The 21676-nt window shown below is 36.3% G+C and overlaps 1 long non-coding RNA gene across 1 annotated transcript in view; it reads left to right on the top strand.

Annotated features, from left to right (window-relative positions):
• LOC134530219 (uncharacterized) overlaps positions 1-21676 on the top strand; it is a 77285-nt gene that overhangs the window by 34994 nt on the left and 20615 nt on the right. Inside the window, exons 2-3 of the long non-coding RNA XR_010074792.1 lie at positions 19757-20279; positions 20425-20535. This is a non-coding gene — a long non-coding RNA (uncharacterized LOC134530219). The remainder of the gene's footprint in view (positions 1-19756; positions 20280-20424; positions 20536-21676) is intronic.

Here is a 21676-nt window from a genome sequence, read left to right as displayed (position 1 = left end):
TAATGGTTTTCTCGGTTATAGGCATTGCGGTTATCGATGTATAACTGGTTTCCAAGAATAATAACTTTTAATTAAATTCATAAGTGGTTTGCATTAAGAACGGGGAGGGGAATAAAGTATAGCGTATGTGTAGTAAAGTTTGGTCATCTCGCCCTTAGGGTCCTCACTTGACGTTTGCATGTATTACAGTTAGTAATGTCATCACTCACGCCTGTATGTCTATGTATGCATCGTCTTGAAATTTCGCAATTCAAGTATATTTAACTTATTCGTATCGAGTTTCCGAGTTCGGGGAATACCCACATGCCTTATTTCAGTTTATATATTACCATTCTTGCATTGTTAATACTATTTGTTCCTTATGCTTATTGTTTTCACCCCTCTTTCAAGTGTTGTTTTTTCACCTCTCATAACGTAGACCGTGTATCGTGCGCTTCAAGTCAGCCTTCAATATTCCATTAGGTTTATTTTATTTTGTGGAGCAATTATGTTTATTTGCATGGACACCGTATTGGTTTTATGATTTATGTTTGCAAACAGCATAGTCATATTCTTCTCGTAAAGCCGATTAAAATGATTACTGGGAAGACATTTATGATCAAATTTTTTATAATGTTAGTTTTAAATATTTTTAAATTATATAGACAGTTATTTTATCATACATGTTTTATTTTTAAACTAGTGTTTTAACTTACTGTTGATGTTCATATTTTCGTCAAATGTAAATTACTTCATTAGGATTTAGGTACATTTTTTTTTAATATAAAATTTGGGTGTTATAATATAACATCTGTGTGTTGAAGTTATTCAAAATTTCTATCTAATGAGTTATTTCCTGGGGGCGAAAGGTTGCTTTAAACGTATGTTTTAAAAATATCAAATTGTCACTATGCTTTTAGGCCTATGCATGTGAATAATCTCCTGGTCTCTCGAAGATGGTAATAACGTTAGTGTATTGCTTTTTTGTCGAATAGAAAATGTTTTTTTTTCGAAATATTTATATTATTACAATTACTCAAAATCAAATATTAAAAATAGATTTTAAATATAGCATAGTGTTGCATACATTTTTATTGATGTAAATAAAACATTATTTACAAACTAAGTATTTTTTTATGTCTATAGACTTGAAGCAAAAATGGCGTGTATTTTTTTTTTGCGGTAGAAATCATTTTTCTAATTAGAGTTTAAAATGGTATGTATTCGTTAGCGATCGATTCATTGTGATAAGTTGTTGCCTGCGAGATAAAGCGTAGAGCTTTTTGGTCTAGGGACATACAGGATTAGTTTGCTTTCGCACTGGTTTGTTTTATATTCAGGCTTTAGACATGTACCTGAAATATTTGTAGTTGTAGGGAATTTTTCGAAGTCATGAATGCACTAATGATATCTTAACTCGTGTTCTTTTGTATACCAAGCTCTCTATTTCACAAGTGTGTCAGTACGCTTTGCTGGCTGGGGTGAAATTCTCTTCAGAAAAAATTCGGTAGTTACTTCTGTTCAAGTTAATAAAAGTATTAGTGATCTGCAGGGTACATATCATTGCCTTAAATTTAACTATTTTAAGGAAAATTGTTATGTAGTTTTACAAAAATCGATGTTTTTCAACTAATACATTTTTTTTTGTGTATTGATTCTTACAGATTCACATGGAAAATAAATTAAGATGTACTTTTAAAAGAAATACAAGTTTTATTTAACACAAGTTATTATTTTCTTGTTTATTAGAGCTTAATTTGAGTGCTATTAAAGTAATTATGATAAATATTTTAATGCAAGAGGGGTATGATAACTGTCGTGCCGCAGAGTACATATTTTATTCCTACAAGTAGTTGGTTTGAATGAATTGATTGGCTTTTCGGTTCGCATTGCTGAGTGCATCGTCAGAGATGGTATATCAGGGTTTTCTCAAAAATTAAATAGCTTAATTTTCTTTCGTGTGGGTAAGCTTGTATGAGTGTCAGGGTTTTAGTCTTGAGACTCTTGGTTCGAGTTCTGGGGTGTGTCTTACATTTAATATATATTTACAAGTGTTTGTAGGATGAACCATACATAGTCCTTGCTTACATAAAAATAATTTTTACTAGGTACATAATATTTACTGTCTATTTTCCAGCCTAATTTATAAATGGTAATGATTGTTTTTTAATGTTCTCTTTGTGTGTAGATAATTTTTTGATATTATAACTGGTTTGTGTCGTTTTGATCGCTATAAATGTATGTTTTTTTGTAATAACATCGTTGTTACTTATTTGTTGGGGAATGTCATTTCATATATATTTAACACTTATTTTGACATATGAGTGGTATCTAGGAATATTGTCGCTGGATGATTGGGTATGTTGGTAAGTGTAATCTGTATATCGAATCAATGTATTAGTTAATTATGTTACCAATGTTTATATTAAAAATAATTATTAATTTTGAAAGCAAGGGCTTCGAGCATACTCTGTCTTGGGAGTGAAGGATAGGTGTGCTTCTCTCTTGCGAGCAGGGAGGGGCGGTAATGGTCCATACTTTCAGCTTCTTTTGTTACAACAAGTAGAGGTGAGAGAGAACAATAGAACAATAGAACAAATTATTGATGACTGGCAGGAGGAGGGGGAAGAGGGGGAAGGGGAAGGAGGGGTACGGTTGACAGTGATTAATTAACTAGTTTGCATATACTTTGTTGGTCCAGAATCTGCTCCCTACCCCTACGTACTGTGACACATCGTATGCATTTTGCCATGATGCACAAAGACACGAGAGGAGTACATGTACAAAGAATCCTTCTCGTATGAAGTTTCGTTCCTATAAGTGCCATTTTTGGCTTACTTGTATTGACAGTCTGAGAAGACACATGAAAAACTGTAAAGGTGAAGTCCGTGTACTACCTTTGGACATTTTGACTCCTCAGTTTAGGATGAAGACTCGCACGTGTAAAAGAACACAAACAGATGTTCATAAACCGAGTGCGATAATCCCTGGACATGAAACTAGCCATAACACTATGTGCGGTGCATTATAGGTAAATTATAATGGATTTTACCTTGCCTGGAATGTTAAAATTAAAAAAAATTATTTAAATACCTTTAGTGAGTCCAAAGCCATGAGTACTTTTCTTGACAATATGAAGGAGAACATAATCATTTAACAGATAAAGTAAAAACGCAAGGTGGTTTAAAATACAACTCGTGGTTGGACTGTGTGTAAGGTAATCCGTATCCGTCTGAGGAACAAGTGAAGAAGTGCGCTTTCAAGACGATGAATACTGGTATTTATAATTCCGAAGAAGTAAACCAGTCTGTAAAACAAAGTATCGAGAAACTCTGTCGGGAAGAGCAAGACTATGCGGGGAAATGACCTGGTTGGTTGCTGTATACGGTAAATCGACAGGAGCTGAGAAAAAGTCAATTCGACCCGTAACCGAAGTAGCTGTATCTTAAGTCGTTAACTATTGAAGGGATTTGGTAGTGAAATAAAATTTTGTAATAAATATTATTTGTAAAAATGTGTAGTATTATTTCTTGAATATTTATCCAGACTGTCGTTGTAAAATGTTAAATTGAGTTTATATTAAATTAATATGTGTTGTTAAGCTAAAATTATTATTTTTTGTATTTTTTAAGGATTGAACCAGGAACAGTAATCGATCTAATCAATATTTTTATAGCTATATCAAATTTTTAATAATATATTTGGCGTTCCTAAAAAAAATTAAGTTGATAATTATCGATTTACAAAATGGCGGCAAATATGGCCGACAAGATGGCAGGCACAACAATAGCAGTTTACTATCTAGTGATAGACATTACTGAACGCTGGCCGGTAAAAAATGAAGCAAGCATATCCTAGCACAATCTAGCAGACAATACAAGATGGCGGATCCAAGATGACTGGCGTAATATATATATATTCCTCGGAAATAGTGGTAGGTCAGTTGCGTGGCAAATCTGGTAGAATACGGTTATATTGAATTATTTAAATATAAGTGCATCCATCGGGAATCCAACATTGAGCCTTTGAAAGCTATGACGTTTTAGATTATTTTTTTAAATAAAATTAATACTTATTATTTTTACTGTTGTATTTTTGTAATTTTTTCTGATTTTAGGTAAAAATGGACTGGAGGTGTCAAATTACACGTGTAGTGAAATATTTAATTTATAAAAAGGACAAACTCAGAGGCTAAAATTGCATTTATTAAATGATATTTTTTTGGGTAACTTAAGCCTCTTTGGAGAAATTAGTCCCTCCGAATTTTTTTGAGAAACAATATGGGAAATATTTAAAAAAAATGGGAATTTTCAACACGAAATAGGGGATTTGTTTGGTAATTTGGAGAATTCACTGGCCGTCTTTTAAGACTTTTGAGAAGAAAATGTTTGCCATGACGTCACAATCAAAGATGGTGGACCCCAATTTTAAAACCACAACCTTGAACCTAAAATCGCAGACACTATTATAAACTACTGAAACCACTGCTACATGGTTGTCATCATTGCAAATTGTGGTTTGCCGTATAACTAGTGTACCTAATATTGCATGCTGGCCACCATTGAAAATAGTGGCCTCGGAATAGCTGTTACATCAACTGCTACACGGCGGTCCGAATAAAGGGTGCTTTACGGTGGTCTATCAGCAGGGTTTCTCTCGCCAAGTGGCTAGCCTTCCTGTGCGATGTCTCCTGGCGGCAGTTGGCAGTCGTGCGGGGACTTGCAGACGGTAGTTCCGAGATACGCGGGTATTTCTGACTCGCCGAGCGTTCAGAGCCGAGCCACGTTCGCCACGCCTCGCGCAGCCTGCAGTCTCTCGCATCCCGAGACCAGCTCTCGACCCTTGCAGTGCGCCTGTCTGTGCCGCCCACCTGCACGCCAGGTGGAGGCCGGGTACCTCACTAGCAGTGCAGGGGGCAGCACCCATCAGGCCATCACTGATAGCTCTGGCCCCGCGCCTCACCTCTAGGACGGCTGTGCCGTGGACTGGTTAGTTTACACGCCGACCTCTTCGCTGCGCCCTCCGGTATTGTCCTGCGAATATTACAGTCAAGGAACCATTGTCACTATGGTTTTGGTTTAGTAGTTACTTGTAAGATGCCTAAGGCACCCGTTGAAAAATATCGAATATAATAAACACTCTAATTTAATATACGTGAAAAAATTTATCAAAAACTCAATATTTTTTTAATATTTTGCAAATGAAAATTATTTCTGAGATATAAAATGTTTAACAGACATTTGACAAAAAAATTTTTAATGAAGAACCTCTTGAAAAACTATATTGGGTGTTAATTGTATCTGGTCATTGACTAATCTTCCTTGCTGTGGATTCAATTCAATATACACCAGGATAGCAACCAAATTGGCAGAGCGATTCGTATGAAGGTCCTCAATTGAATAGAGTTCGCGATAACATTAGCATGCTACAATTAGAATGTACACTCGGCGCAATATAACTCCGAGCTTGAGCTACGTCACACATGAGGAGTAGGGACTGCAACACGTGTGGGGGTCGGGTGGATGAGGAGGGGGTATAAGCAGATACGGCGACCTTGCACAGCAGGTATAGAAAAGCAGAAAACATTGACCACTTACCACTGACGTTCCAAGCACTATCTCAGTTCTTCAACGCCACTGACTGTTCCATCCGAAGAGTCTGATGTGTAAACGTCACTGCTGTCACTGTTTGCATTACCTAACTGAACAATCACTTTATCAATTTCAATGTCAAAACGCACATCCTTATCCCAGTATTCGTTCTCGAGTGTCTTGACGTGATTGCAAATCGGTATCCATTCTTCTGGACCCATTCGGTTAAATATCTCCTCGCAAAGTTTTTTTACATTTGCCAAATTGCAAGTAACATTTCTTGAAGCGACTTATCCTTTAACTTTAGCCCATATGCTTTCTATCGGATTCAAATCCGGATGATAAGGGGGCAGACGAAGTAATGTGTGGCCACTATTTACCAATAGTCTGTCTGCCGAGTACTGCACTTGCGAAGGTTTGTGCTTCTTTATGAGGTTATACAAGTTTGGTTTGAGCATGTCGCTAGTAAAGGAAATATTCTCCTTACTTAACCACTGCTGCATTTCCAATTTTGTCGAGCTGGAGGTAGGCGTTTTATTTATTTTTACATTGTGATAGGGAGCATTATCTATCACAACAACACTGTTTGGTGGAAGATTTGGTATTAATTGTTCGGTGAGCCATTTTTCATAATTATCTTTATTCATGTTTTTGTGATAATCCCCTGTTGCCTGGTGCGACTTCCACATTGCAAGAGCATTTGGGATAAAACCTTTTTCGCCACCTGCGTCAATCATTATTAATCTTTGACCCTTCGCGACAGGCACTAGTAAACCATTTGAGGACATGTCACACCACATTTTATTTTTTACATGAGACGACAATATGTACGATTCATCCATGTATATAATTGTGCGTTCATCGTTTCTATATTGACGCATACTCTTGAGATATTCTATACGTTTTTGCCGAATATCTGATTTTTCTATTAAAAGTAAGCACTGCGATTTGGTTTTCTGCCACCTGAATCCTAGCTTCTTCAAAGTCGTCCTTAAGGTTGTATTGCTACCTTGGTAATTTATGTCATTCTTTAGTTTAAGTCGTACAGTTTCGACAGTCGGCACACGTTTTTCAAGTAAGTAAAAATTGTACACTGTACGTCGTACCACAGCTTCATCAAAGGTGTCCAGATCGTGTTTACATGTTTTTTTTCGCTTCTTGTTGGGCGTCTCGGAAGATGTTCCTTCACCAGCTTCATTCCTCTTAGCCTCCCTTTTAATTGTTTGTACAGTCGTGCGAGACACACCCGTCGCCTTAGCTGTTCTAAGCTGTGCTTTCTCTGGTGAAATGGAGGGTTCCTGCAATCGCGCTTCATTTTCCATAAACTGCAGAACGTTATAGACGATTTCCCGCGCCTGCGAGTGCAGTTTTTTACTCTTAACTTTTGACAACACTGGAGGAATTTTATGTATAAAGTTGTACTTTACTGAAGTACTGCACTACATATATAACACTGGCTCTGAACAAAAGTGATACACTACATGCACATAAAACCTCAGATCCAAACTGTAAACGAAAACGTTTAGTAAGTACCACGGATTTGTTAACGAACGTATTCGTCGGATTTCACCGAAGGACTACGTTTTCACTCTGTGCAGTAGCGTGTAGCCCCTGTTATCAAGTTACGCATTATCGCTCGATGCCGCGCCACGTCTGCCTTCCCCAATGTCGTGACTCACATACACACATCCATTTTCTAACCGTCACCCAGGCTCGGAGTTATGTTGCGTCTACTGTACCGCAACATCTAATCGCTATCAATTTAATACTGTCATTAGCGCTGGAAAATGGACACAACTCAGTGGTTGGCAGATTCATATTTGCAAGTGAAGGCCAACAACTTTAATTATAAACAAATATACGCGGCTAAAACGTGGCAAACTAAGCCACGGATCGCTACTTTATCAATAAAAAATGCCGAAATTATCGGGCTAGTCAAAATATGACGCTGTGCCCGCAAGCATATTATATTCGCATGGACTCGACACAAATACTAGAAGGAACAGGTAGCAAAGAGCAATGAAAAAGTTACATTGTAAGCGCATGTAAACATAATTCATACAGCGTTACAGAGTCAGTCAGTGAGCCAGTGATGAGCGAGGTTGTTAAAGATGGAGTGTTCACGTACTAAATGGACGGGATGGGAGAAGCCTACGAAATGCAGCTCGTGGATACGTCCCCAAGTTCCCACCTAAGAGGTATTTTACCTTGGTTTGTAAAATTAAACATTAAATTCAACATGGATATATCTTTAATATCTATGTTTTAATTACTGCCAGGCAAGTAATTAGTACCGTACTTGAAATAAATTATTAAATTCAAAGAATTAATATTGAATTATTTATAGGCCCATGTTTCGTTAATTAAAATGCTTGCTTCAATCAACCTCGTCGTTACAAATATTCAACATGCACCTAAAGACACCGCGTTTTTTGACATGCATGGCAGCATAGTATTATCTCCTCGATCTCTAAAATTCTAAATATATCCTTGTATAAGGCGTACAAAAATCAATATTGGAGTTAAATTCATCAGAAATAGTTATGAGATTTACATAATTTCATCTATACAACTAGAGTTTAATTCGTAATTTTGTTATGAAACACATCATAAACAGCTTTAGGGGGAATACAAACCACCCACAGTTTGCAAATCTTCAAAAAATATGTTTTGTCCGAATATAAAATACTACTGAAATGATTCAGTGCATAAACTTTAAAATTCATTCATATTTGAGTACGCTAATAATATCTCTGGGTCATGTGCAAATTCACACACATTTTTTACATTAAAAATTTAAACTATTATTTTTTTTTTATAAATTTTAATTTATGTGTAAAAATAAGGCATTGAAAATATGAGTTTGGTTTAATTATAACGAATATTGTCTTCCATTCACTTACGTATACAAACAATATGAAAATTTGTAATTGTTAACTACATTAAAATTATCAAAACGATTTTTTTTTTGCATTTTGCTTAGATTTTTTAATAAGGTAAAACTAGGTAGGATTGATTTTATTAAGGCTATTCGTACCGATAAATCCACCCAACTGATAACTGTGAAAGTTTTAAAAATTCTGTTATCATCTTCATTATATCTCTTGTTATTGGAGTGAAAATGAGGTAAAATTGATTTTATGGTGTTTAAATATATCCCCGGACACATTAAAAAGAGAAATAAGAAATTGAGATATGGTATCGACATTTAAAAAAAATTGATTGCTGTGGGTAGTAATCTATTCTTGGAATGAACATAGGCATTTACCTAATTCACCCAGAAAATTTTTATACCACTCATTTTCCGTATTTTCTTTAAAATTAACGTAATTTTGTATCAGTTCATTTTTCTTTCTTATTTGGATATTGTAGCCACATTATTTCCGTAGCAGCTTCAGCTTGTTTAGAAGCAGTTTCATTTTTCATGTTTCTTTGCGGAAAAAACCGAGATTCATATTTTTATAATATTATGGCTCTTCACCTGGCCATAGTTCTGCCCTAAGGATACCGAAAAGTTTTTTGAGAAACCACACAGAACATCTTATTTTATTATCTGCGAATAAGTAAACTGTTATTTTCTTAAACGTCGTAAAATAAGGTAGTATCATAATCAATCAGAACAATATAATTATGTAGCCAAGTAATTGAATGTGTTTTCATAATGTATTAAAAATTAGTATTTATATATATTTGAATTAACTTTACGTCTCAGATAATAAAGAACGGGAAAGTAAGAGTACAGAGCTTTGGCCTTTGATGTGCTATGAACCCACGTCATCAACACTTGGCAATAATTCAAAAACAGAAATTAGGATGGCCGGAGGAAGAAGTATATAAAAGGGTCTCTGGCATCCAGTCATGGTTCAGGATCGAGGTTGTGGTCAATGACCAACCTCCATCTGATTTAGCGGTGGCCATCTTGGTGTCAAATATTCAGCCAAATTCATCAAAAATTATTCAAAAAACCTTAAAATCCTTTATTTGAAAGTAAGAATTTACTTTTCGAGGGAAAATTACCCAATATAATCCTAAAACATTTCGGTATCTTGAAATGATCTGAAAGCGGCTTAAGACTCTTTAAAAAAAAGTTAAATTAAAGTAACTGAGTGAGCCTGGATCATGTCCTTTGACTTTTGGCCTTAACCTTGACCTCGGCCGCCATTTTTAATTCTGCCATATTTGATACCGTAATTTTGTTTTCTAAAATACTCCATCATCTTAAGTTATTGTGTCATGTCCGCTATCTTGGATTGTGATGTCACGTCCACCATAAATAAAATATAAAATTATTCAAAAATCGGAAAAAATTTAACACTTATAATTTTTTTGTATAAAATTGAAATAAAAACGTACTTTCATCATGGTACTTAGAGTCGTCGGTTCCTCCATGGGGACTACCAGCAGAATGAACCCCCAGCCCACCCCACCACTTTTGTTGCGGCAGATATTACGTCAACCAGTTATGACGTCATTACGCCCATCCTGGATCTACCATTTTGTATCGTTTGCTGCAGTTCGTTGCCACTATCTTGGTTCAGTTTTCACCCACTAGAGCGCAGTAGTATTTATTACCAGACAGTCGTGGCATCTGCCATATTTTCTGCCACCTTGATCGCCATATTGAAAATCTGTAATTATTACCCTGGAAATTCGGGAAAGCATCTAAAAATCATTTAAAAATCACCCAATAAAATACTGATTGATTCGAAAGATAACTGTCTTTGGTTCGATCCTTGGCTGAAGCTAGAAAAAAACTGCTTAGGGTTAAAAACCTTTATTTATAATTTATTTAGTTAAAATAACCTCAATTTAATGTGTCACAAATTAAGAATAGATTCAAAAAACAACACTACACATTTTCACAAATAAAATTTACTATGTGAATTCAGCTCTACTACGGGAACACTTCCAAAAGTTGGCAATCTAATACACATTTAATATTGAATTGTCTTGAACTGATTTCTAATCGGTTTACTGAAGATAGACTTCTTCTCGACAGAGTTTCTTGATGCTGTGTTTAACAGACTCTTCTACGTCAGGCGATAGGTAAAAAGCAGTATTAATACTCTTCAAAGAGCACTTTTTACTTGGCCCTCTAGCGGACATGGTTTACCATATACGCAGTCCAACTACAAGTTATATTTAAGATCCGTGCGTTGATAATTCATCAGTAAGCTGATTGATTATGTTCTGCTTGATATCGTCAAGAAAAGTACTAACCGTCTTTTTACTCACTAAGGGTATTTAAATAATAGTAATCTTTTAACATTCCACGAAAAGCGGATTTACCTAGGTCAAATTCACCGAACACATTCTTAGATTTAGTTCCATGTCCAGGCGCCATCGCAATCGGTTGTTGAACATAGTTTGTGTGATTGTACACATACGAGTCTTCAACCTAAACTGAGGAGTCAAAATGTCCACTGGTAGTTCCACAGTATGCATTACGGACTTCACCTTTATAGTTTTTCGCATGACTTCTCATATTGTCAACACGAGTAAACAAACACGACACTTATCGCAGCGAAACTTCATACGAGATGGATTCTTTCAACATTTACTCGTCTCGGGTCTTTTTACATCATGGACAAATGAAACTGAAATATCAAGTTAGCTGCGAAGATGTCCAGTCGATGAAGACGAACATTTCATTTCCGAGCCGGATGCTGTTGTTACTGCTGTTATACCAATCCCCGGTGTACTCTTAAACATATCGATGCATCGCTGTTGCAGCGAAACATCTACTTTCTGCCGCCCAGCACGGCCTTTGCCTGTCTTCAAGTCTCAAGTCTGTTTGTATATTATCTTTTCTAGCAAACTGCTTATAGCATTTCTCACAACTTCGGGTTCTGGGTTATTACGCGCGCACGCGCGGGTGAGTGTATATATGCACACCAACCTATACACATACAAGATAATTTTATAATATTTTCAAAATCGAAACTACTAAATGATATTTTTCGAGCCAGTAGTCCCGAATGCTATTTGTATCGTGAAAGTACAAGACAGCCCGTGACCTGGAAACATACAAGACAACTGTAAGGAAACCGATGTTTAGTCAACATCTATTGATATTTGTTCCTTAGTGCACATTTCATACGCCACCTAGAGTAATAAGGGGGAAAAAAAATTACATATATTCTTCGATAAAGAAATTTGAAATAATTCGACTGACAAAAATTAAAAAAAACCTGGACGGTGTGTTATATTTACTGTCATGCTTTAGCCAATAATGCTTAACAAACTGAACTATTGGACGCTGTATACCTCTATAAACTGAATATAAACACGTGGAGTCTGGTTAGTTACTTTACGGTGACGAGGTTATTTTACCGCCCCTTTACGACTGCCCTGGTTCTTTTTGGAGCAGACTAAAAATAGCGGCCATTGGTACATAGTCTTTATAGAGCTTTAGGCGAGCACTTGAATCAGCCAAGGTCGCGCCACTCCCGGAACACGGTGAGCGGAGCCCCACATCACACTACCCATGCAACTGGCCTTCAGGTCAGCTGCAGATGGGCGAACGGAGCAATCAATAACCATGCACTGAAATGTACCCTTACTCCGTGCAGTCTCGCTGGACAGCTGGGATACAAGGACAAAGAACCCCGCTCCGGCTGGTGACGTCAGGCCTGAAGCTGTGTCGCGTCTCTCGCCGTAATTCATTTAGGTCCTCCCCTCCGGCAAACAACCGCTCTCCCTGGACAAACACAACCTCGGTCCTCGCCGTCGCTGGAGGCCCGCAGCCACACTCCTTCCTCTGGGGGCTTGCGTGTTGCCAACCTCGGGGAAACAATGTCTGAGAACTGGAAACATTCCCGAGACTATCGTTAGTGGTCAACCACGAAGCTCGCCCGCATTTTTCAGCGCACAATGACCAAACCGCTGCCTCCTTCTAGGATGTACCACATTTTGGTACTTCTTAAGCTCGACTCACAATCACCCGTCTCATCCGTCCATCACTCGTTCGTCCGTCAATCACGTGACCTGCAGCCATTCAGATGGCCCGAAAAATTACATTCGTCCGTCCGTCAAAACCTTACCAAGCTTTAACTTTCGACAGATGGACGGATGAAATAACCTCCAAAATGTTAGCAAAATATCTATTGCCGGCGATCTTTACTGTGTTATACGATTTTTAGGTAAATTAATTTTTTTTAGCCGCTTCCATTAAATATTAACATACGCTTGGAAATATTTTTAACAACTGAAAATAAATTGATAAATATCCGAGCAAAAAATTAATTTAATTATGATGATTCTGAATCGCTCGGCTTATTGACGGACGGACGGGTGACGGACGGACGCGACGGATCATCGTGAGTCCAACTTTACAAGACATGCATGTAAGAAGCATATTATATACGAATAATATACACGTATGACAGATAGGCGCCAGGAAGATTACACACTGGTGTTATCGGTAAACAACCCATCATGTCAAGGCAGTTATCGACATAGGATTCAGTATTAGGCATCAAACATCGCACTAACGCCGTATGGCTGAGACACACAGCGAGTCCTTGGTAGTAAACACATTTGGCCAAGGAATAGTAAGTATCCACGGAGTGTCGCCTCAGCAGGTCTAGAGGTTATATCAGAAAACTCTTCGCGACTTTTTACACAACCAACATTGGGGTGACTTTTAGTAACAGGTTTAAACCAAATCACTGTTAATTTACCGATCTAAGAGACTTTTCGGGTTGTTTGGGTACATGAATTACGGCCATGTTGTAAGAAACCTGTGGTATTACATAGGCCTACCTGTGAAATGTATTGTCTTGTATACGTTTTGTTCGGAATTTACTGCTAGCTATAACTGTAAGTGGATAAATAACGCATATGTAAGATAAATAAGAATATCCTGTAAAAAAATCTTAAATGTCGAAAATAATTTTTTTTGTAAAAATTAAATGTCGTGACAAAATGTTTTTCAAGCAGCTCCTACAGCAACACTATACACTTTATAATTTTCACATGACTTGTGCTGGCTTGTTAGGTCGACGCGGATAGAAACTGATATTTATGTATGATTGTTAGATACATGGTCATGGTCATGGCGTTATAAGATGGCGTTTAAATGTGTTGCATGGAATACTTCTGTAAACTAAAAGATTTTTTTTCCTGTTTTTCTTTCACAAAAACTCTAGCGCAATACATAAATTACAAACATCTAGTTTCATTAAGTGATGGAATTAACTACAGCAGACAAAAATTCATGCCGAATAAGTTTTCTTATGAAACAGATGTTTTCATGTCAATGTATCTGATATTTTCCTTTTCCTTTAGAAGTTTTTATTAATTTTCATTAAATTACTATATATTTAGATTGTTCACAGATTATTTAATTCAGACAATATGTTAATAAGTGTTTTTTTTTTTTTTTTCATTTTTTGTAATTCAAACATAATTGTATTGACAAAATTATTACAAGATGTCCAAAAATATTTGCTATTCCAAATGATATTCAATAGAATTTCTGCCGATTCAATGTGTATATAATAAGTTAGAGTGAGATTATTTCTCTTTAAGGGCAAATATTAAGGGGGCCGATCGGCTCGAGCGAAAACGCGCTACGGCGCAGCGTGTATAGCATGTCGTTCTTGCTCGGAGCTGGGTGGGGACTGTAGGAAGTATACTGTTGCTCGCCACCCTCTTCTCTTCTTCTCTTCACCCTCTCCCTGCCCCTGATGTTAGTACTCTCCCTCCTCCCCCCTCCTGTACTGCTGGCCTTGAGACGACTGGGGCCGCCTAATCGCCCTTAGTTTCAGTTCAGTTTGCCACAGTTGGCGCGCCAATTACACACAACATATTCTGTGTTGCGATATTGCAGAACTACTTATTTCAGTGGTTAATAGTAACGTGTAAACACTCTAAGGTATTGTGTATATGTCACACAGACAATTGTGAACGCGTGCGTATACATAATTCTGTCGGAATCACTGTCTTAGAAATACATGTCTGGACACTACTATACATAGACTGTTGATTTCAATGTGATTGTTTCTCGGTTATTCGCAAAACTAATTGGAAACCTCTGTCGTGCCACCAGTGCAGCCGTGCTGTGAATGATGAGCATTTTAGTTTACAAACTTTTAATACTAAAAATGTTTAACTATTGAAAGTTTCCTTAATTTCTATCTGTAATTATGATTTTTAAAATTTAATCCGGTTACTAAATTAACAAAATTTCTGCACCATTGGCGTGGGCAGTTTTATTCAGTCACAAGGGTGTCAAAAATACAACATGGCCAACAGGTAAGTTACCAGACTGACGCCAGTAGTCGGGATATTCGGAAGATAAATAATTTAACAAGAAAATATTTGTTACTAACGGCTTTTACATATTCGGATGAAATAATGGAATTTTTTACATTTAAGTTTTAGAATGTTTGGTATAAAATAAAATGTGTTAAAAAAAAACCGTTTCAAAACAACCAAATCGTCAATTGAAACCAATCTAACCGAATGTTTTCCGAATGCTAAATCTTTAAAGCAAAATATGTATTCAATATCGATAAATCTTCAAGTAAAAAAAAATTAAAATGTGCCTTACAGCAAAAAAAAAGGTCTTCAAGGCAGCTTTAAAAGCAATTTATGTCATTCAACTTTTTTCGTAAGCACTGAACCACACAGTTCGGTTAGTACCTATGACAAATGGAGTGACAGAAATCCATCCCTATCGGCACAGCCTACAGGCTTAGGTAGATTTAGAAGTAACTATTGCTCTTGGAAATGTTCTGGAAATTTCTTTAAATTTCTGGAAAATTTTAAGAAAATGTATAAAACATCCTATACCTATACGTTCTCCAATACTCCAAATTGATCGATTAAACATTTTCTTATATTCCATGCCACAAAAAGTTTTAAACGATTTTAGCTCAATGCATTCAGCACTCAATAACAATTCATACCTGTATAATGGCTACTAAGGTATTTATATATTTTTGATCTTCAAACATTAATTTTCATTTCTTGCACTAAAAAGTGGTCACAGAAAAATTTGCTTTGGATCAAGGTTTAAGATAATATGAAGATGGTTAAAAATAAATTTGAACATATTTGATGTGGAAGTTTTGAATTTTTTTCAACCCCTGTTTTTACGTTAAATAGTTCGTCAAACCAACAATTGTTTCAGCCAAAGATTTAGGATAATGTCTAGGATTTTTGGAATTAAATATTACGAATTTGATATTAACAAAATTATGATTATTTTATTTTTGTCTTTCAACCATTGTTATTTCCACATTTTGCAGTAATGGTTGGTTACATAAAAGAGAATGTCTAGAAGTTTAAAAAAATAAGAAAGGATTAAAAAGTGTACATGTAAAGAAGATTGTTAATTTTTTTTAAAATTCCTGATGAGGTGTTTTTCAACCCCTTGTAGTATAATGGAATATTTTTTTGCACTAAAGTTTTAGATAATTTTAAGAAGATTTACAATTAATTGTTATATATTTCATGATTATTTTTAGGTTTTACCATAAACAAGAACGGATTTAATAGTGTACATGGTAAGGAAATTGAGTTTTTTTTTTTTAATATTTCTACTCTTGTTATTTTTAACCCCTTGGGCAAGCGTTTGTCATCAAAAATTGTTTCACACAAAAAGTTTTGCTAACAATTATAAGACTTACAAAAATTTTGAATGGATTTGATGGTGTACCTACTAAGGAAGTTATGATTTTTTTTTTGCTCTCCAAGTCATGTTTTTTCCACCCCTTGTAGTTGTGGTTGGACAAAAATGTATTCAGACAAAGGTTTTTGGTATTACTCCTAAAGTTGTAATACGTTGAAACGATTCGATGTGTAATACTATGGGGGTTGAAATGGTTTTTCTGTTTATCAAAAGACCTTCCCCATTTTTACCCCTTTCGTGGGATTATGCCCAATAACGTACTCGACCAACATTTTTATTACTATACTAGCTTTTACCCGCGGCTTTGCTCGCGTTATGTCCTTAAGTATCAAAGATCATTGCAAATAAAATAAAATGGTAATTGTTTTTTTATTGCGTGACTGGAATCATCAGTATTTAAAAATTCTAACATCCGATTTAGCTTAAAAAACTGAAAACATGAACATTTTAAAAAGTTCAAAGTATTAACGTAGAATAAAAAAATTAATTAATTAATGTTCTGCCCCAATTGTGTGATCCGAAGCTTCTTTCCATTACATAGTCGAGGAGCATCTAGATTTCGCATAAGCGTAACTTGTAGGCCTAAATTTAGTTTCATTTGATGTTTATGTGAGGGTACACCCGAAAGTTCAAGTTAATTTAAAAACTCCGAAGGAAATGAAGTGCTTTGTTCTGTATCCATGATTGTATCTATTGACAAATACTCCATTTCCCCTTGCACCTCTTTTAAAATATAAGTGTAGATTTTATTAACGATATAAATTTTTTGGCGCCAATATTACTCTTGCGTACAACCACCGATCACTATTCAAATTTTGCTGCAAGTCCGGGAAAACTTGAGTAATTAGATCCACATCATTTTCACTAAATTACAAAATTCTCTTGAAAGTAAAATATAACTTTCAGTATCAATGTCCAAAGAACCATCACCGAAGAAAATAGACACCTAACCTCAAAGATTTAAAAAGTTTAAGTATTGCTTGGCGGTGACAGAAAAATAAAATTGAATAGAAAATTGACCGCCGGTATTATATTATTAAATTAGCCAATTATTTAATTTACTTATTGAAACACCAGATGGCGTTAAATGTCATTCAAATTACTCAAACTCGCAGTCAGACGATCATACATACAAATATAATTTTTTTTGCCCTTCGGGAAAAAAAAATTGTTTTTTTTTTTTTTTTTTTAAATTTTTTTTTTCAATAAAAGTATCCTATGTTACTTCTAATTCCTCCAAGAAAATGTGTACAAAGTTTCATGATGATCGGTTAAGTAGTTTTCGCGTGAAAGCGTAACAAACAAACTTACATTCACATTTATAATATTAAGTAGGGATTATATGAATCAGTTTGGAAATGATTTGTGCAAAATTACGGCAGCATCGTGTCCATAATAATGCGTTATATAAATATGGTTTTGGGGTCTAAGGAACATAAAACGAAAAACAGTACTAAACATTTCCGGAAGTCATGGCAACGGCTACAAGTAGTCTTTCTTCGAAATACACCTAAGAATCCACAACTAAACAAAATAGAAAAAAAAAAATGCGTAGAGATTAACTGACACAACCAAATTGCTTTTAAATATATAACTGTATTAACGATAAAGTAAATTACATTTACTGTATTTATATAAATATAATTTCCAACAACGTCCACATCTTCACTTTCTTATTTATGCAGATACCAATTTTACATGTTCCGTACGAAATAACATTTTGCCTTTGAATTTTCTCAAACTCACCACACACACACACACACGTGCACATTTTACACTGATTTTCTTGTAAAACATCATTTCCCAATCAGAATGACACTTGGCCTATATTACCTCTATAAATACTAGTCCTGTAAAAAGTACATTGTAAAACCCAATATTTAAGTTGAAATTAAACCCTCGTGTACATCATGACCCGTTAGTCTGGTTCTGACAAACAAAATGAATTTACATTGAGCAGCGGTATTCATGCAAGTATTAGCTTTGAATATATATACTGTATAGAAGTCGCCAGCCCAGGTTAAAATTTCTAATACGGTTTTGAGGTAGTTGGTTAATTCACCGCCGCAATCGCCACCATCTCTAGGGCATCGACTTGAGGTGGTCCCTAGCGGACAAGTGCCGAACTCTTCAAACACCCCTTCTCCCTCTCGTTGAACGACCTCGAGCTGCAGTGAATGATGGGTGAGGGGTGCGGGGAATGACAGCGGGCGACAGTGCTGCATTCTAACATGTACACAACAACTAAGACGATACAGGATTTTACGGCAGCGCACTGCAGCGGTGAAGTTCCCAAGCTGCTCATTTTACGCTCCTGAGAAACGTAGAGTAAATCCTATCCACTCGCGACTTCTATACAGTATATATATTCAACGGTGTTAGTGAGAAGAGACGTAATTGATACGCCAGTACGCTGGCAAGGTCTCGGACTCCATCCCACCCCCCTCCACTCTTTCAGCGCCGTGGGATGAGACGTTTACCTCTAATTTTCCATTAAGAATTTTCCGCGGTGACACGCCTGTTAAAATACAGAAATCAATGCAAGAAGGTCCAGTTCATGCCCAAATGGCGAATTTATTTAATTATGACTACTTTCACTCCAAAAAAAAAAGTAGATTGAAAAAGGCATTTTCTTGATATTGGTGGGGTCAGAAAAGTGTAAATGCGGGTACAAGGCAACTTAAATACACCAGACTGACGTCATATGTACTTTTTATTCCTTTCTGGTGCAAACAAAATATAAATTCTCAATTAATTTTTAAATAAGAGTCATAAAGGTAAATATCTACAGTGTATTCCTTCCAGCGTCCAGACGGTACCCTTAAGAATTATTCTTTGCCTATCAATTTTATAGATATACAATTTCATCGAAATTAGTTTAGCTGCCACAAAGATGATTGGGGAACATACACAGTGTCATTAGTAACCGTGGTTGCTAAGGCGTCATTCTCGTGTGACGAAAAAGCTGGGTTCAAAACAACCACTCCGGCATAACTTCAGTGAGTGAACACTGAATCGGAACCCATGTATTTCGGAGCCTCGGAGCCTACTTGGCGCCTCTGTGCACAACAGTATGACGGAAAACCATATATGCTGATATTTATATCACACACATAGGTACTTAGGAGCATTAAGAACTGTTTACATCATAAACCATCAATTATAGGGCACATACAATTATCACATTACTAAGTACCACCTTTGGGTTATTTTCAGTTACAAAATTAAAATTACAAATTTAAAAACTATTTTTTTAATTTTTGGACTCATGTTGTTTTTGCTGGATAAATTGTAAGTTACATTATTTGGTCCTATTAATATCTTGCTTAGAAATATTGAGTTTATTATAGTAAATAACATGTACAGTAGCTTTTTGCATAATTTCCATATAAAGTAGTAATTTTTCCAATAGCGTTTCAACAACTGTACCAATACAGGGTGATTATAAAGTAACCATAGCCTACATTTTTGTGATCAACACCTTTTATTGCAAATATGTATTTATTAATGAAACATATATCATGTACGGATATATTTTTTGTTGCAGGTAACTTTAAACACTGCTAACAACAGAAGAAAGAACCACTGTTGTGTGTGCTCGTCTGCGAGGATTGACGTATGGCCAGGATCAGGTATCGGAAGCCGGGTCCCACCAGTGAACAATTTCTGTAGTGTTGCATATGAACAACGTCCAGGGAGGCCAACCATAACAACACACACTGTGCAACGTGTAGAGAATGCCATTACAAGCAGCCCTTCCGCATATACCAGAAAACTGTCTAGGGATCTAGGGGTTGCACAAAGCACTATGTGGAAAACTCTACGCTACACATTGCAGAAACGTGTGTATCACATACAGGTTGTGTATAATCTTGAAGCAGAGTACAATGCAGCCAGGGAAGCGATGTGTTGTGACCTTCTAGATGCTGTAGAAATTTATAATATTATGCATCATGTCCTCTTCAGTGATGAAGCTACATTCCACACGCGTGGTCACGTGAACAGACACACTTGTAGGATCTTGACTAACGAGCAGCCTAATGCAGGAGTGGCAACGCGACACACACAAGGTGAATTTGTGGATGAGATTCTCTAGGTTAAATGTCTATGGACCCTTTCATGTTTCATGGTGATGTGTACCTTGAGATGCTGGAGCAATTCTTGGAGTCACAATTGAGAAGTGATGGGTTTATATATACCATTGTGTTCCAACAGGAGGTAGCAGCACCCCATTTCGCCCTGATTGTTCGGGACTACCTCGATCAGCTCTCACTGGCAGATGGACTGGTCGGGGCTCGCCATGAGTGTGGGCTTCACGGTCACCAGGTATGACCCCCTAGAATTCTTGGCATGGGGGTTTATCAAATCCAAGGGGTATCAGGTGACGAAACGCAACACTGAAAAGCTAACCCAACGGATACCGGCAGAATTGTAGGACATCACACCAGCTATGTTGCGCCGTGTTTTCCAGGCCACGATGGGACGATGTGGCGAAATGTGCGAGGGGGACACATTCAAATGTACTGTAGATATGTCCTGGTACGATATAGGAATGATGTATAAGATAATTTAAGAAATACATTATGATTATCACAAAAATGTATATTTACTTTATAATCACCATGTGTAATGCTATTATACATTACATTTATTAACTGTTCTAAACACCACAATAGAAAATTTAACAATAGCAATCAGTGATGTCTCATTTTATAGAAATTTAGTTTGCAATAATTATCTGCAGTGATATTTGTGGAAGGCTAGTTTGCTACATGTTCGTAGAATTCTTTGTGTACTTCAGGAATGTATCTTACCTGTTTTCCAATATCCTGTAGATTTTCAGCATTGATCGCATTCATGCCACTGCGCTGTATGCTTTTTCTTCGGGTAACTTTGGATCTCTGTTTGGTGAACGTCACAGAGAAAATTGATATTTCACAAAATTATGAATGGACTCGCTGCATTAAAATTTTCCTTTCAAACTGTACACTGTGGTGAAAGATCATGAAGGTTGTTACCAAGCATCTGACTTTACTGTCTCTGTCTACAGAATTCCAATAATTGTCGGAAAAAACAGGTTCGCTAGTAAAATTTGGGCCACCATTTCTTGAACTCAAAAATTATTCTGTGCGAACAAGATTCATGTACTGATTCTGCTGCTTGGACGGTGCAACTGTTAAGACATAATATTCACGCAAAGGGTATATTCAATTATTTTTTTCGTATCAATCTGTTAATGAGTGTACAGTAGTAATGTTTAGTTCCTTATCCCTGCTGTTACTCCGAAACATGGTATGGTTTATGCGAAATGACCGAATTGTTCGCCTAGTGTAAGTGCCACGCAGTGTAAGTCATCACAGTTATAAGTTGCAAGCTGGGATGTAGTGTCGAGAAGCAGACAAACATCCTACAAGATTTACGTTTTGCTCATTCATGCTTTGTAATTTAAGAAACTTACTAAATATAT

This window comes from Bacillus rossius, chromosome 1 (assembly GCF_032445375.1).
Source record: "Bacillus rossius redtenbacheri isolate Brsri chromosome 1, Brsri_v3, whole genome shotgun sequence".
Taxonomy (NCBI): domain Eukaryota; kingdom Metazoa; phylum Arthropoda; class Insecta; order Phasmatodea; family Bacillidae; genus Bacillus; species Bacillus rossius.
Note: the sequence above shows the minus strand (reverse complement) of the source record. Positions and strands in the feature narration are given on the sequence as shown.